Here is an 18,650-nt window from a genome sequence, read left to right on the forward strand (position 1 = left end):
GTGATAGTTAGAGATAATAATACCTGGTATATTGTATGTAGTTTTCTCATCTTCCTGTATCATTTAGTAATCTCAAAGTGGGCCTCATATGTAGAAAAATAATATATAAAAAAAATGTGGGACATCCAAGGGAAATGTTTACAGAATCACTGTTTTCCATGGCTTAGATTATGCCTTTTTTCCTTATCAACTGAAATTTAAATTCATTGTGGAACTTAAGCTATCTGTTAAATTGTGCTGTTTCTTCTTGCATCAAATCAGGTTTTATGCGTTTACTTTGGTATTTTCCCCCAGGAATTTACAAAGTAAAAGTAACATTACAAAGTAAAATAACTGTACCTTAACAATTACTCTTGTAAACCATTATTGATTTTGTTTTTCTGCATTCTCTCTGTTTAATGTCTCATTTCACAATTCATTTTCCTTGTAAATTTAGTGTAACCAATGAGTTCTGTAGCCATACTCCATGGCCAAAGTTTGGAAATTATCCCAGGTAATTACTTCTGCAAAACAGAATATTGGTTAGGTTTTTTCAACACTACAAAAAGCAAATTAGAAAGAATACAGTCTCTGTCTCAGTTACCATGGTTTCAGCTTTTAAATAAGTGGTTTGGTGTTAAACAGTATTCATCATAAACAAGGAAATGCACTTAAACAGAACATCTTGCATATATTCATTGATGGTTATTGGGCTGTTGTGTTTTGTTTCCTAGCTGGCAGCTTTTTTCCTGTCTTTTTAATCCCACTCTGTATATTAATGTGAGTCACAGATCTAGGTTCTTCCTGCACGTCTCCCGTGCACCATGTCCCAGTCAAGACTTTTTGGTTCAGCTACTGAAGCAAATCCAGATTTTCTTTTGTATAATATGCACAGTCACTGAAAGTTAACTCTGGTCTTTCTCACTCCTATCTGAGCTGCACTCAAGAGTTTTCGCAGTTTTGAAAGCATTAGGAAACACTCCCCAAACAACTGCTGGACTTCTGGTGCGTTCCTGGGAGCCCTCTCTACCAGATGCCTGGGCAATGACAGAGCTAAGTTATAAATGCCATACTCTTCAGGCAGATGATATACATGTACTCCTCTGCACCAAAAAGGTGCACATTTTTTTGTGTAGAAGTCCTTTCAAACACACCAGATCACAGTTAGAGTGCAAATCCTATTATCTTTAGGAAACAGTCATACAAACACTCCAGTGACCCTTCTGGCCACAGCTGTAAAATGCGTTTCATTGCTAACTTTTTAGAAAATTTTTCAAGGAAACCTAGGTGATAAAGAAAACTCCCCAAAGCAAGATCAGAGGACAGATGTGAAGAAAAGATTAATCTGACTGATTAATCCAAACCAAGAAAACTGGATATTCCACAGAACAGAGGAAAACATGAAAGGTCTTCCACCGAGTAATGTAATAAATTGCCTAGAAGAGAGTGTGCGATAAGGCCAGCAGAGGTGACCTTCAGAAATGTATCTGTCTCCCCACTATTGATGATGTTCACAAATTGATGAACGTGCTCTTCCAATTGGAGCAGCTTGGTTCCTGGATGCAGGCACAAGCCCCCAGAAATCTTGCTGCTGCAGATGTAAAACCACTTGTCTTTTTGAATGAGTGCACCATGGTTAGGACAAATGTAGAATTATGAAAGAGATAATTGCAAGTCATAAAGTAAGATAAAAATAAAATTGTAAATTAAATGCTGACCTTTAAGTAAAATTTATAGTGTCATAATAACTTTTATAGCTTAGACACACAATTTATGAGAAAATATTGAAAACATATATATCGAACTTGCAGCTAAACAATAATTTGGTCTCATTGCCAAATGTCACTTCTTTATCTCTGGTTTCTACATGCTTTACTTGTACTTCAGTTTTTAAAAGTACTCCATTATTCTGTTGGCATGCTGGATCATTTAGTTTAAGGTTCTCTTCTTAACCATCTGCTTTTTGAGGATAAGTCATGGTACTGCAACAAGTAGTAATTTCTTATTAATAGAGTAATATCTTACTCTTTTAGTAGCTGGCATATAAGCTAATGTTGAGAATTTTACTTCTTTTTATCATGCAAATAATAGGAATGCCACAGAGATGATTAAGTGATTAGAAGTAAATAAAATGATAAATTTTATCACTTTTAGACCCAGATATTACCATTAGCCATGGTTCTTTTTTGGGGCTTACAGTAAATTTAAAATCAAAATGCAAGTTGTCTCTGTTTACACTGCAGTTATAGGAAGGGATAAAAAAAGGCATTTGAAGACCCATGAGCACAAAACACATATAGAATAATGATGTCAGTTAAATGAGTCAGTTATGTAACCTTCACCATTTGTGTAGTCTTTATGTGTATGTTTTACTTTATTAAATTTATCTAAGGGTTATATTAGCAATTTGCCCACAAAGTAGGTAGCATTCCATACAAACAGCTCCATACAGACAGCCTTTGCAGTGATCCTCTGGCAGAAATTCTTTGGTGGTGTTTGTAGTCTGTGAGCTGAAAAGAACACAGTATACCCAAAAAAAAATCTTTCATCAATGGGTCATATAACCTACTTTGTACTTTGCCTCAGGTACTTTGTGGTGGATTATTATTTTTGGAAATGCAGATAGGTGCCCTCTGTAGGCAGAACATATGCATGTTTTAGGTTAGTGGCAAGTTTTGAAGCTGATGACCTAGGCATTCCATATGCAACACTAAGTATTCTATTTTATTTTTTTCCACACATTATTTGATCTAATAATTTTCTGGTGTCTTTTCCGTAAAGAAAAATCCAAAACCATTAAACACTGCTTAATTTTAAATAGATCAGGAGAAGAAATGGAAACTACACTGTAGTTTTACAAGCAGCAAAAATATCCATAATCAGTGCAGCATTTATGTCTGGAAATAGAACACAAATTTTTTCAGACAATGCTAGAATGATAATATAAAAGCAAATCTTTACTTGAAAGACTTCGGGTACAGAACATGTGATAGAAAGAAAGAACCCAACATTGATAGTAAAAATTTACACTGATGTAATTTTTCCATGTTTTACCTCCAAAAATATTTCGTATTCTGTCAGGATGAGAAAACTACTAAAACCCCCCATTTTGATATTAAAATTGTGATCTTTATTGTGGTCAGACTTCGAAAGAAAGGCATTATTTTGCACCTTAAACTGAATAATCAAAGTAATGACAAAAGAAACCATTAAACTTGCTGTTTATTTTAAAATGGTAAGTGTACAGCATATGTATTACATGATTTTTGCATATGTTGCCCCCCCAAAAAATCTCCAAGTGGTAAATCATGTGCAGATGCATCTAATTTTGATGTATGCAGGTGGACTCTAGAGGAGTCCAACACAACAAAAAAATGGAAAATGAAACCTTCAAAATGGAGACAAATGGCAAGCATACATTTCTTCTCCTTAGGTGTTTTTGTTGTGATCTGAAAACAGATCTCAATTGTTGTTTGTAGATGATTTTTAATTGTTCCACATTTTCTGACTGTTTCTTTTTCTAAAACACATACTGAAGGTAAGGAGGAATTTGGAAAAAATAAAAGACTGATTTGGCAGCTGTAGCCTGGGTAAAATTCTCTGGTTGGATAGTTTCACTGACACCTGGAGAATAATGCTAGGGGACCACTTGGTGATAGATGCCTTACAGGTGATTTTGTTGCTGCCACAGCTGTGCTAAATTTTCCTTTCATTAGTGTGACATTGAAGTTCTTGCAAGCCCTCAAAGAATGAAGATGGCTCGTGGAGTCAGAAGGAATTTTTTTTTTCAGGGACTGGGCATGCTGAGATGTTAGTGATGCCTTAGATGCACATTAAAAAAAACAAAGTTTCACTCTGGAAAGACACCTTGACTCAAGAATTATTATACCTATCAGAAGTACTGAAAAAAATCAGACAGGATAATCAAAATACACTACTGTCAGAAAACTGCATTCTGACTAGTAGGAACCAATGCAAAGAGCACTCTGAGCTGAGTACTAAGGAAATGCAGTTAAATTTGGATGCTCTTGGAATATCTCCATAAGATTCAACCTCCACAGTAAGGCCTAATGTGAAAACAATCTTGAAAGGGACGTTGACTAAGCAGACTTAAAATTAATTTTAGGAATAAAAAAAAAATCCGTTCTGACATTGGAGTTTCCATTTATGTTGTATCATCATAATTGCTTCAATGATGAGCCTGTTGCATCCTGGAAGGGGAAAAAAATCAGGAAACTGAAAATTAAATAAATGATTTTCCTCTTTTATGTAATGCACCAAAACAACTAACAGACCCTCAAAAACAGCAGTGCAAATGTTTCAGTATACCTGGTAAGGACCAGCACTGTGCAATCCTTTGGGCTTGATGAAGAAAATACCTTTGTGAAAATGATGGCAGAGCCTTATTAGGATTTTGGCAGTGAGAGTAGTAAGTGAAACCAATTTCCCTTCTAACAAGAAAAATAAGTGAACAAGCTTGGTTTCAAAATAAAAAAAGAGTCAAAAAATACGTACAAGGTTCTTTTCATTTTGTTTCTTTTTTTCCTCTTTTCTCTTTCCACTGCCTTTACAGTGGCAGTTTGTAGAGAATGTAGTAGCCTGTAAATTATTTATTTTTATCAGTGTTATTAAGAAAATTCACACTCATTCTGACAAATGTGGTTTTAGCCTTAGTAGCCACTTTAGTGAAAGCCTAGGGCATGGGGATTGGAGAAGGAGGGTGTTAGGAATCTGAAACAATATGAGGATCAGCAAGGAAATGAAAACTCTTTCTTTCTGAGTTCCAGATCATTACAGAACCTCTGGAGAGGTGGGGTGGTGGGGAAAGGGCTGATGTAGCTGCTTAAAAAATGGTTTCATGTACCAGCGTAAGGAACCAGCAAATAAGCATGGAGGTTTTATCCCCTGGTGGTAAAGTCTGGCAAAATTCTAAATGGTAATTAACAAATTGTTGAACAGAAATTAACTGTTAGAAACAACCAGAGTAAAAGTCATGACAATAAATGAGCAATGTTTTAAGATAAGCCCTAAGACATTTCTTATCACACTTGGGTAAATAAATAAAAAAGCATTAAAATCTAGCAATTTGACCAACATTTAGGTCAGGTGTTATAGATGCATTAGACTTGAAATTTTACAAAATTTGCTGAATTTCAAGTGCCATAAATTAAAAATTTCTGTGGAGGGAAGATTCTTTTCCTCTTCTTTGTACTAGTTACCTTGGAGGTCAAGTTATCTTGTTTCCTGGTGAAGCAAAATAATTATCAACCACTGGGGCTTTTAAAATTCCAGATATCCAGTTTCTGCTGAGCATTAAAATACATGGCTTTTGTTTCACTTACATTTCTGAAGAATGCTGTATGGACCTCTTTTTGCTGTTCTTTCAAAAAAGCCCACCACAGAAGAACACCTGCAACCCTGATGTACAGTAAGAAAGGTCTATATATATTTAGAGTTTAAAAGGTTTTGATTTTCTTCTTCATAAATACTACCCAAATTCCTGCCTTTCCAGAGCAGTCTAGGAAACTATTTCTTAACTGCTGCAGTTAAGAACAGTTAAGAAAACACTTGGCTGCACTTCAATAACAGAAGCAAATGAGAAAAAGAGAAGAGATAGAGTGTATGGACTATGTTTTGCAAATTACTTTCCAAAATATCACTAAAGGTCGTTTGCATAACTTATTCCATCGGAATTGCCTCATCATGCATCACCATGAAGCTTGTGCTAAATTGATTTATGCACTTTTAAGTATTAGAGAACTGTTCACAGAATTTATTTCCTATTCTTTTTCCACAGTTAATGTTCCTGGTGCTTTAGAAAAATATTAAAACATTTTCTACAAGACTATTCAAAAAAATATCCATAATCTCCATAGAAACCAAATGAAAAAGAATTAAATTTATGGAACAGAAATTTCTCCTTTCGGTAGTGAAAAGAGGCCAGAAATTGGACAGATATGAGCAGATAGGGTTATGTCGCTTTTTTTCTTCCTTGTAGTATTTCAAGAGGTGCTGTGGGAAAAGGAAAATCTATTTGAAAGAGCCCAGGTTTGAGGCACATTTTTATGGGGAAAGAATCCATGTAGGTATATCATATTTCATCTTTGGCCAATCCTTTGGCTTTTTATTTTATTTACACTCACATTAAATAACTGTGAATAGGTTTAACAGATTTAGTATATCAGTTCATCAATAAATAAGTCAATAAAGAAATTATAATTTTACAAAAAACATCAAAGACTGAAATTGTTCAAGTTTTTTTAAATTGTCTGTTATCACTCTAGCCTGTCTTTTTCAGGCCTTTCCTCTCAGTCTGTACTCAGATGCTGTATCTGATTAAGATGGTTTGAGAAATGGTCTGGTGAAAGAGCCTGGCTTAAGTATTACTATTTCTCACTTGTGATTTCTGGCTCCCTGGCACTGCTCTCTGTAGTCCCTTTCTGCACTGGAGGCTAGGAAACTGATGGGATGGAAACACTCCTTTTCTCTTTCTCTCTTTCTCTCTCTCTTTCTTTCTCTCTCTCTCTTTCTTTCTTTCTTTCTTTCTTTCTTTCTTTCTTTCTTTCTTTCTTTCTTTCTTTCTTTCTTTCTTTCTTTCTTTCTTCCCCTTCCTTCCTTCCTTCCTTCCTTCTCCTTCCTTCCTTCCTTCCTTCCTTCCTTCCTTCCTTCCTTCCTTCCTTCCTTCCTTCCTTCCTTCCTTCCTTCCTTCCTTCCTTCCTTCCTTCCTTCCTTCCTTCCTTCCTTCTTTCTTTCTTTCTTTCTTTCTTCTTTCTTCTTTCTTTCTTTCTTTCTTTCTTTCTCTTTCTTTCTTTCTTTCTTTCTTTCTTTCTTCTTTCTTTCTTTCTTTTCTTCTTTCTTTCTTTCTTTCTTTCTTTCTTTCTTCTTTCTTCCTTCCTTCCTTCTTCCTTCCTTCCTTCCTTCCTTCCTTCCTTCCTTCCTTCTTCCTTCTTTCTTTCTTTCTTTCTTTCTTCTTTCTTTCTTTCTGTCTTTCTTTTCCTTCTTTCTCTTTCTTTCTTCTTTCTTCTTTCTTTCTTTCTTTCTTTCTTTCTTTCTTTCTTTCTTTCTTTCTTTCTTTCTTTCTTTCTTTCTTTCTTTCTTTCTTTCTTTCTTTCTTTCTTTCTTTCTTTCTTTCTTTCTTTCTTTCTTTTTCTTTCTTTCCCCCTTTTCCTTCCAGATCCCTGTTAGCCCTAGAGATGTCTGGCCATCTGGGTCCTGAAAAGGATTGTATGGAGGAGACAACAAGCAGAAAAGGTAAGTGCATCCTGGGGCTGGAGTGCTGCTGGACATGGGCCGTCACCATGAGATTTGAGACTGGAGAAGTCACCACAATCTCCTTCTGTGTTTAAGGAACTTGTCACATGGGTCCTTGACTGCATCTAGGGATGGAGGATCCCAAATTTCCACGGATCTTAGGTTGTGAGCCATCTACTGCTTCTGTTTGCAGGTGTTAAATATTCATGGCTCTGGTCTTAGCTGGAGGCAGGCTAGAGTTACTGAAGGCTGAAAGCAGATGGTATTTCGAGTTTGGCAGCTAAAAAGAGAGGCACGTAAAGTGAGTGAATGAATTTCAAAAAAGACTCATGACTCACCACTTGCTATTCTTGTCAATGATGAATAAAACAGTGCCCTTGAGCTTAAGAGTTGCTATTAAATTATTTTAAAACACCATACCCCTTTGGCAGCATTTATTTCCCCTTTTCTTAGAAGAATGGTTGTGTAGTGTTGAAAACATTGGCAAGTGTGGCTGGTCTCCTTTTCTTTGTTTCTACTAAGAATTAAATAAAAATAATTAAATAGAAATAAAAAAAATAGAATATTGTGGCAAAATTTTTTTCTTGACAAAAACCTGAAAATTAAAGCAGTCTTGCTTAAGGTTTTCTCAAGTCAGAGAAGGCAAACACTTTCTGTAATACCCTAAAGAAATTAAGTTCAGTTGCTTATGCTCATGATCCCATTACAATGATAGAATTTCACTAAAAATGTGTCTAGAAGACCACATAACTGATATTGCTTTTGTGACAAGGTCTGAGCTTCTAATTCTTCAAAGAAAAAATTAAAAATACTTTTTTTTGATACAGTGCTGAGGCACACAACTGTAAAAACAGTCTTCTATTCTCATATATTTGACCTTCAAATAATATTAGTTATTCTATTTGTGTCGCCATTTTTTTCCACAATTGCTGACAAGGCTCTAAATAGCTCAAATTTACTCAAAAAAAAGAGAAACTTTTCCTTTTTTCCTCCCCTTATCTGTTTCTCAGGAAGACTATTAAAGCAAACATTAAATGATGTTTCAGGTTTCTTGTGGAATTACAGCAGATAAAAATCAAATACCAAGACAGAAGATTTTAAGCACTAATTCAATGGAGAACTCATTTCACTGGCACCCCCATGGGTGTAATTGGAGTACTGTGATTCTCTTCTAAGCAAGATCAGTAACCTGTTTTTTATAATTAGTTAAAAAGTATGTTCTTCAGTTTTAGAATTCCTAAAACAAAGATTTTGAGACTGAGGGTCAAAATTTTACTTTTTTTCTTATCCTAACCCCCAACACCACATATGGTGACAAGGGATGATGGAGCTCGGACACCTCAGGGTTGATCATGCTCCTGCACTCACTGTGACTGTGGCGGGGAACTGCAAGAATGTGGGGCAAGGTGGGATATTAGGTAAGAAGGATGTGACATCTTTTCTCTTAGCTAACTAGTTACCAGGGTTTGAATAGTCTGAACTCTTGTTAAAATTGAGACAGTTTATTTTTGAGGTCATTCTGCTCTTTTATTTGTTTGTTTGTTAGGGTTTTTGTTTGTTTGGGTTTGTTTTGTTTTTATTTTGTTTTTGTTTTGTTTTGTTTTGTTTTTAATAGAGCAAGACCAAAGGTAAACATTGCACAATGATCTGTGCCTGCAATTTATAAATTTTCTTTCCTGGTTAATGGCTTTGTATGCTGACCTAGAAAAATCATCTATACAAATCCTTAGATAATAATTTTCAGTTTTCATTAACTCCACATATCCAAAGTAATGGTTCTCTACCTTGATATTAGTTACTTCTTTTCATAGAAAACTATGAAAAGTTTGCATATTTGTATAAGTTTGGTGGGTTTTATTTTGTTTTAGGGTTCTTTTTGTTTGTTTGGGGTTTTTGCTTTGTTTTGTTTTGTTTTTATTTTGTTTTGGTTTTTTTTTGGTTAATATTTTCAGGAATAGATCCAACCTTTCCCAGGACTAGAAGCTAGATTTAAAATTGTGATCTACTTAGTGATATAATTTCTGATTTTCAGAGAATATGAGAAACCCCTCTGCATTTGACAAAGACAAGATTCTTGTAATTTAGTTCTTATTATTTTGAACATTTACTGTTCTGAAGAGGACATAAACAAACGTACAATAAAAATTTTCAAAAAATTAATGTCTTCTCATTCATTCCAGTAAAAATCTGGCCAAATTGAAAGCACAGAACAAATAGTCCCAAAAGAGCAATAATTCCATATTTATTTCCTAGTGGGTAAATGGAAAACCATAAGAACAGTGAAACTGCACCTAACCAGAGATTAATTTATTCAAGGCAGCTGACTTCACCAGTGGCCACAAGCAGAAGTCATCAATGCAGCTCAGGAGGTGTGTGCAATATATTCCAGATCTCCTCTATTTTCAGCTCAGTAGATTTTCTCCTCTAAATGTAAGTTCTGTTTATTTGATATTCAAATGCAAGGTACATTTCCAAGAGCTTACCAAATTTCTCAGCTTTGGCCCACATAATTATTTTTTTACCAGCTTTGGCCCACATAATTATTTTTTTACTTCAAATTTCACGGCTTCTGTGTGAAACACTCTTGAATTTTTATTATTTTGAGACTGATTGCCAGATCAGTCTTGGTGCTCATAGTTATTCTGTTGACTGCTTCTATGACCTTAGGGAGTTGAGTGGTTTGTGCATAAATTTTTGTTTAGCTTTGCTAAACATAAGTAGAAAGAATCTCAAGCTTTAGATCCTTCTCATCGTATTTAGTTTTTTCTTTTTTTTACTACTTAATGACCAGGTAACATTTTTTAGCCCAGCAAAGCAAACTGTGAAGGAAGCTGATGACTCACACAGATATTTTTTATGAGGAATTCAAGTGTCAAGTTTATATGACTGGAAATATATATGACACAGGAAGTAGCCTTTCCTCTGACAAATTATTCTTCCATTATAGTTATGGGTTAGGAGCATTAAATATTTATTACATCATTTCAGGACAAGCATTTTAAATTCAGAAATAAGAATTCATTGTGCATTCGTGATTTTATTGGCCTATGTATTCTTTTTTTATCAAGATTCTTCCAATATAGTCATCTTTTTTTTAAAAAAATGTTTTGTTGGTAATCTTCCTTGAATGTTTCTAACTGAGTACTACCCCCTGAGACTCTCAAAAGCTTGGGCTAATAGACAAATGAAGACCTCAGCAGTTTCTTTTAGTCTTATGGATAAAAATTGCTTTTGACAGTTCAAATTCCTGTGAAAAAAAATCAAATATGTTGGAAAAAAATCATTATGCTGGGAAAATCCACAAATGAATAATTCCCCCAATCTGAAAGGAGCCCAGATTAAATATGTGAAGACGTGGACATCTTGGCTAGTATACTTGCAGTCAGCTAAGTGTGATACAAATATTGAATTGAGATGCATATCATATGGTTTCAAAACCAGAGATTATTCTACTTATATGCCTCTATATTTCTGATATTATCCCATAATCCACCTGTTATCATAATATGCAGACACTATATAGTCAGCGAACTATACAGGCAATGCGAGTCTTCAAAAAATCTGATTTTTATTTTTTTTCTGGTGCCTACTAGTACACAGAAGAAAAATAGTACCCACATAACTGAAGATTGTGAAAACTGTAATAACTTTTATTTTCTGGAAGAACTCATCTAGAGCTTGCTTGGAAGTCTTGTGGCCCACATAGCAGTTCTTTAATCTGCCTGTACAAAACGCAATTGCAGTGGATAGGGTACACAGAAATAACAAATTTCATCCCGAGACATTAGGGAGTCTTAGTGTGAGCTGACTCACCAAAGAAAAAAATAGCACTTCATTTCTCTTGACTGATTCTCTAAAAATGTTGGCAAGTTTTTGTTTTCCTGTGTGAAATTTTGAGTAGTTGGAACATTTGACCATTAAAAACACAGAGCAGAAATTACTGATTGGTTCTGTTTATGTGGTTATTGACAATCCAGCCTTTGCTTTCCTCCTTTGCTAGACTGAGATTACTAATTAGGGGGAAATCACTCTGTGTTGAAGATTTCTTGATTGTGTTGGCATAGTCATCTATACTTTGGAATGATCATCCATATTTCACACCATATAGAGAAATGTGAAAGGACCATGAAAAGTCTTTACAAAGTAGTTAGTGGTTTTAGGTTTTACAGCTTTTTTTTCTCTTTCTGGAACATATGCCACTTTATATTTACATGATAATGTATTCTGTGGTAACACTATGAATATAGTGGCACTTGAGAATTTTTTATTATTTTATACTGCAAAATAAGGGGTTTTTAAAAAATAACAAAAAAACCAACACCAAAATAATTTCGTGGCATTATAACTTTCATCCATCTTAAATACAAGGGAAGTCTTATCACTAAATATACCCTAGCAGTGTGCCATTTCCACTTGAAGATCATGCTTTATAAGTCTCATCTTGCTCTGTGGAATAGATACCTTGAAAAATGAAGTCTTAAAATATTCAGTGTGTTTCAGACCTGTCTAGGGAAAAAATTTAGTGTCTGTCAGATAGCCACAATTTTTGCATTGACCATAAATTTTTCACCACTTTACAGTGGAACACCCAAACTACCTCAAGAGCTATCAAAGGCAATTGGGGAAGAGCAGCTTGTGTTCTGCATTCCTGCTGTGCATACACAGCTGAGCAGTGCACAGCATTTTGATGGGTTGTGGTCTGTCTGTGGCTTCTCCTTTGGGATTACAAAACTGATGATAAACTGTAAATTCAAACATTATCTGAGGTACACTTTAAGAACATGACACTGTAGATAATTTTGTGTCTTACTTTTTTGCTTTCAGGAAGTTGCCAGAGACCATCTCACACTGCTCTCTGTGTAACAGCATGATAAATATATATAGACTGTAAATACCTCCATTATAACAGATTTAATTATTAGAAAATAGAAGTACTCAAAGAAGGTCTTTATTGTTTCTTAAGGTTAGAAATTACATGCTCCATTTGTACTTCTGCAGAAGCAAATTAATTTAAAATAAGAGTGTCTGTGTGAGGCCTTTCATTTTCAGAACTGAAGGAGTGCACCTGAAACACTCATTGATTGACTAGTTTGCTGCTAATTTGTTAAATGTCTGTTTCCTTGGCTTTGCAGTGGTGTACAATGATATTTGGACATATCTCTGTAGAAGCAGAGAAATCAACCCACACATGATGAAGAAAAACATGTGAGATTACAACATTCTGTTATTCCCAGATGGAAGAAACGAAAAAATCTGTGGTGTCCTTATCATATTCCTTCAAAGAAAACTACAAAACTGCATAAACCTTTCTCTAATGGCTATGGGTTCTATTTATATTCTTAATTACTGTTCACAATTCAACACGTCACCTTAATTTGAAACTTTATTTCATCTTCTCTTGTTGTCATATAGAGTGATAGCTTTGGAATCAAACGCAAATGGATCTATACTTTGCCTTTAGTTTTATTTGGTTGATTTCGTTTATTGATTTTATTTTCTAGTTTTATTAAGATATCAGCATCTGTTAGTATCAATACTCTTTTACCCCTAGAACTCAGTATTTTACATTTTCCTTTCCATCTTGTATTAAAAATATTGTTAGGCTATAGGTAAATCTTTTAAAAACACATTAATACTGTCAGAATGGATCTAGATTGAACATGGTAGTATTTATCTTGTTTACTAATTGTAATATAAAATATGTATTCATAGAAGTAAAGTGTTTATCAGTGGATATGTCTGAGGAAAGACTGACTTACAGAACTGCTATATCTGGTTCTAGAGTTATATTACTTTTATTATGAAAATGGAATATTGCTGAAGCAGACAAATCTAATAAGTACTTTGGAAAAAAAAAATAATCCTGCCTTTTCGGTAATAAAATAGTTTAGTGTTAATATAAACATTATGTAAACCTTCTGTTATTTCTGAGCCAGTTGCAGAATCAGATGCTACAAAAAGACACATCTACATCTCATAGTAATTGCTGTCATGTCACAGCTATATTTATATATAAGGTAGAAAATATTAATTCCAATAGAACATATAAATAAAATAATATGCCAAATTGTGCTTTTAATAGATCAGAAAAGTCACCATTTCTCAAAAATATGTTCACATAATTCCATAAGAAAAAGGCTGCAGGGGTAAAAAAACATTTCAATCTCTTTTTAAAAAACAAAATCTAAGAACTTTAAAGAGATATTACTGTGTGTTTATGTTACCTCTCAGAGATAACATTAAAAATAGGTAATGTAATTTTTTCACAAAAAAATCTCCAATATGAAGTAGCAGCAGCAACAACAATGACCAGCCAACCAAACAAAAAAAACAATCCCACATTCTTCTGAGGTCTTCAGAATCTTTCAAGTCTCATAAATCGAGAAAATGTTTCACATTATGAGAAGGGGGGAAATTCAACAAAATTGATCTCTTTGACATATTTTTGGAGAGAATGGGGGAGATGGCTACAAAAAACAAGGCAAGAAGAGAAGGCTATTTTAAATAAAATTTCCCTGTTGACTCTTAAATTCTCTTTCAAAAACTCAGAGTCATAAGAATTGAAAGTCGTGTTACAGAACAAAAAGTGTCAATGTGTACAACTCGTTCAAAGACTTACTCTTCAATGGTAAAAAAAGTTTTCCTCAAGAGGGCAATTGTATTCCAATACTGAGAAAAACGTCTTTCTGAGGTTGTATTCAAAATTTAAGCTAATAGCAAGAGCAAGTTATTCTCTCACTTATTCTATTGATATAACCTCAGCTCCAAGCAATGAGTCAGTGTTTGCTTCCAAATATTTGATGATGAGGCAGAAACCCATGCTCTGTGATTTGGTGTAGTCTTACACTGATCCATATTTTAAATGCTGCTTCCATGACAATCTGTGACAAGGAATTCCCCAGTTCAGTTTCAGACTGAAAAGTACACATTTCAGCATGGTTCAAATTGCCAGAACCCCTCAAAGTTTAGCTTTGGGCTGCTGTCAGAAAAGCTTTAGTGGAACTGCACAGCATGGACTGGCATTTGTAACACAGAGAGGAAAATGAAAGAATCCCAAAGTGCTAAGCATGATTCCACATTTCAGAGTTGTGTTTCATGCTGATTCCAGCCCTACTTTATTTAGATTACCACCAAGTAATTGGGTGTCCTCTAACAGCATACATGTGGATAAAGCTACTTCACTTGTGAGCATTCATAGGTAAAGGGATCATGCATGCCAGACCTAAAAAAAAGGATCCTGATCCTTAGGTACTCAATAGATACTCAATATTTACTTGTCTCTTAGTACTGTAAATGGCACTGTCAAAAGCTCCATTCTTAATTGCTGTACTGCCACATTTTGAACACTTTGTCTTCAATTTTTTGTGTTAGACTGTAATTGCAAACTCTGTGGAATCCAGAACTCAGCGTATTTTTACAGAAACCAAAAAGAATCAACCAACTAACCAACAAAACAAAAAAACCCCTCAAAATGAAAAACAAAAAACAAAATGAAAATTAAGAACGTGAAAATGAGAGTTCAGAAAGGAAATAAATCCAAGTGGTAGGTATTTCCACTTTTGCATGCAGATGTTTAGTGTATGAAAATGCTGAATGCTGAAGATGAGATTTGAAAATTTCTACACATTTGAAAGAATGAGAATATCTGGAGAAACCCTTAAGGAACCGTAAACTAAAACAGTATGTTTGCTTTTGTGACCTATTTCCAGGAGATTAAGATTTGATTCTTACAGGGATTCAAAGATTAGATCTGCTGAAATCATATATTTTTGCCATATCAGTTAATACCTAGACATTCTCCCTCTAAATTCATACCTGTTTAAGTCTTTGGATATTATAAAGGAGAGCATCTGAATTTAGAATTTAATCTAGTTACTAAATATTGAAAGTTGAACATGTCACACTGAATGTTTGCCTAAATGGGGGAGGAGCAGAAATTCCAAACATTACAGCTGTGAATGAAGCCACAAACTGGTAACATAAAACACTTAAAAGAATGATATTTAAACAACCACTATTGGCAGTGTTATATAAAAGTATTGAGTGTAATGGCTCAGATTATTATGAAAACCAACTGCCATTTAGGACATGCACACTCTTAAAATCCGTCAAAGAAAGCAGAATGTGCTTTTGGAATTAGTGCTCAGAGCTGACAGGACATGGTGAAACCCTTAATCACTTCCTTACATAACCCAGCAGGATTATCACGTGTCCAGACCATTACATTCCCTTGAATCTGGGGTCATGGCAAGGTTTAAACTGAAATGTGATTACCTAAATGTAGAAGATGGACAGTAAATCCCAGTTTAAGCAGTCCCCTGGGTACAATATTGCTAGTGAAAGCTTTTGAATAGCTAGCTAGAATTACTCCATCTGATAATCAGAACTGAAACTATGAATTACTGTGTGCTTGCTTGGTTGACTTGTTCTCACAACAGCTATTGGCTAGTTGTCAGAGAATGAGAGTATTTTTTAATCAGCTCAAACCATATTTTTTAATTCTTAGCAGTCAAAAGTGATACTGCATTCTGAAGATGACAGGAGAAGTGTGGGGGAGTAGTATCCTTTCGCACAGAGAATAATTTTGCCACTTTTTCCTTAAAAAATGAAGAAAGATAGTGATTAAAAAAATCTGTGAAGACTGTGAGGATAGCTAATGAAGAACTTCTGGCCAACCCTACTTCAGCTAAGGCCTAAGGTGTCCAGATGTTAAGGGAGATATTAAACATGTGTGGAAGAGAAGGCAGAGGGACTACCAGAGCAGACCTTGGACATTTTGTTTTGTTGCCATTTTGTACATGTGGGTTCTAAAAGCCATTTTGTGCTAAAACCCCTTGAAATGTCCAAAATTCAGGTTCATGCACCAGAGAGACTAATTAATGCAGTGACCATTTAAAATGCAGCACAGCATCTTTTCCACTGTACATTTATATGCTTTCTGTCCTCTGTAAAGCTTTGCTGTCTGATAAGTAACCAGATTAATCAGGTATTTGTGAAGATTTGGTAGAGTGCAGTTTCTGTGTCGGACCTTGTGAAGGAGTTTAGCTAGTACTCCTGCTACAAACTCATGAACTATGAGTTCCCCCCAGCCTTTTGGAGAATAGTGTGAAAAAGCTGTTGCATGCTTTCCTTAACAGGAAGAGTTTTTCATGGAGACTTGGACTGTGAGTGAAGCACCCATGTGACCTGAGTATTCAGTCAGTGACATGGATAGGGCAAAAGAGTCAGATATGTAAACTTTTAAAGCCAAAGAAAAGGAATGGTGTCTCCTGACCATGGCAATCCTACACTTCAAAGAAGAAATGTTAAAGCCAGAACATTGCTGTATTTGGCTGATCCCTGGATTTATTTAGTTTCAGTAACTGAATGCTCCCCTAGAATTGTGGAGTATTGGGGGAAAGAAGGAAGTGATACCTCTTACTCCTGAGTCCTGCTTTCTCTGGCCATGATCCAGTTTCTCATCAGCAGAAACTCAAACCCACAGCAGCAACGTGATAGACTATCTGCTGTAAATAATGTCAGAAAATGGTAAAACTGAAGAGTCAATGCCTCAGATATTAACAGAACTGAGGTGAAATCTGAACATTCTCTCAGGCTGAACATCAGGTACTCTGCTTCAAGTTTCTTCTTGAGCTGGCATTTCTCTCTCTTGATTAGGATATCTGAATGCCCCAGCATACATTTACCCAACTTATATTTGTGGTTACAGCAGCAAAAGCTATTTTGTGCATGAGTTGAGCTGACTAGTGAGAATTTGTTTCTGGGCTTTATCTTTAAAGTTGTTCTTTTCTCAGATTTAGCCCATTACTCATAATTATGCACTTCTGACTGCCTAAAATAATCTCCTCTCTCCTTGATTCTATCCTTTCAATTACTTAATCTTGTTTTGCACAGCTGTGAATTAATTAAGTTATATATTTGTTATTTTAACTCTCCTGATATTTCTTCTCATTCTTTGCTTTCATCCTGTGGAGAGGATACTGAATTTCCTTAGAAAAAAGATAAAACCAGTAGATAAATAGTGCCTTAAATACTTTAACACCTTGTTTTAAGTGAAGTTTCTAGCTCAGGCTCATTTGGTTTCTGAACTCTTGCAATTGAGCCAATACTTAGGAAGGTTTGCCTTTGCTCTACTTCAACAGGGATAAAGTACAAGTGCTCTGACTTGGGAGTAGAGCAGTGTTTGTTTCTGTGTGGCCTTGTCAGCAATTAAATCAGACATGCCTAAGAATTAAGCCAGACTTTTTGGCTGAGTGACTTGTGGCCTCAGCCTACAGAACAACACGAAGTTTGCAGAGAGCTGTGCTGTGGGCTGCCTTCTGTCTTCCAATGTCTTGTAGGGTTTGTCAGCATGGTCTGGCCCTTGTCCCCTCCAAACTAACACAGGCAGACATTTGGTCTGTCTGGGCTTCATCAGCTGCCCATAAATTTATTTCAGTTTATAATCTGAATTTGTGAGCACCATCTTTACATGCTCTGCACAGCTGGAAAGAAAAGAATTCATTATTTCAAATGTACCCACATGTTAATAAAGGAAGACATGAAATAATCAAATATAAATCTTATTCATTCAACTAGTTCAAATGGAGACTAGAGGTTAGAGAGAATCTGCTGGATGGATGTGTATATTTGAAAGGATAAACTTCTGAAAACTTAAGCTCAAGTTACTAATTACTCTGACTTTTCCTTCCCTCATTTCATCTGCTGGCTCTGTAGAAACTTCTTTGTTTAGTAGTCCTGCAGTTGAAGACCCACTGGAGTCCTATGTGCAACAGCTAAAACCATCAGAGCAGATACCAGACATCATTTTTGTTTCCACAGTAATCCTGATAATTTATCTTTTTCTGGCATGGCCACATCCCCAAGGCGGTAAGTATATGAGAAAGGACAGGAGGCATGAGGAACTAGCCATTGCAGCTCAGTTGGAGGAAATTATTTGGATTGCATTTGAAAGAATCTAACATACAGCTGTCAAAAACCATCATCTTAGGCCAAGTAACCACACTAGAAGTGCAGCATCTCTGAAGAAAGTAGTGCAGCTTGTTTCCATAATTTCATCTTCCATTTCATTAAAGAAGGTATTTTTTTTTCTGTGTACTTCTAGTTGTTCACTGTGTTCTTAGTGTAAAAAAATTATGAAAATAAGTAAAGGAATGTATAGACTCTCTCTCTTCACTCGCTATATTTTTCATCATCCAAGAAGAAGAGATAAAAGAAAGGGTTTAAGTGTGTTCCACTGGGGAGGTTTTTTTCCTAAAGAAGTTGTATCTTCAAAATTTTATGTTTGGGTTGAATATCCCCTCATTCTCCAGACATTAATTTCAAAGACTGATTTCCCTAAGAAATTTGGCTCCTGGTGGATGTTTACAGCATCAGTATCTAACCCAAGACACTGATTTTATGTCCACAGCAGATGAATT

This window comes from Haemorhous mexicanus, chromosome Z (assembly GCF_027477595.1).
Source record: "Haemorhous mexicanus isolate bHaeMex1 chromosome Z, bHaeMex1.pri, whole genome shotgun sequence".
Lineage (NCBI taxonomy): Eukaryota > Metazoa > Chordata > Aves > Passeriformes > Fringillidae > Haemorhous > Haemorhous mexicanus.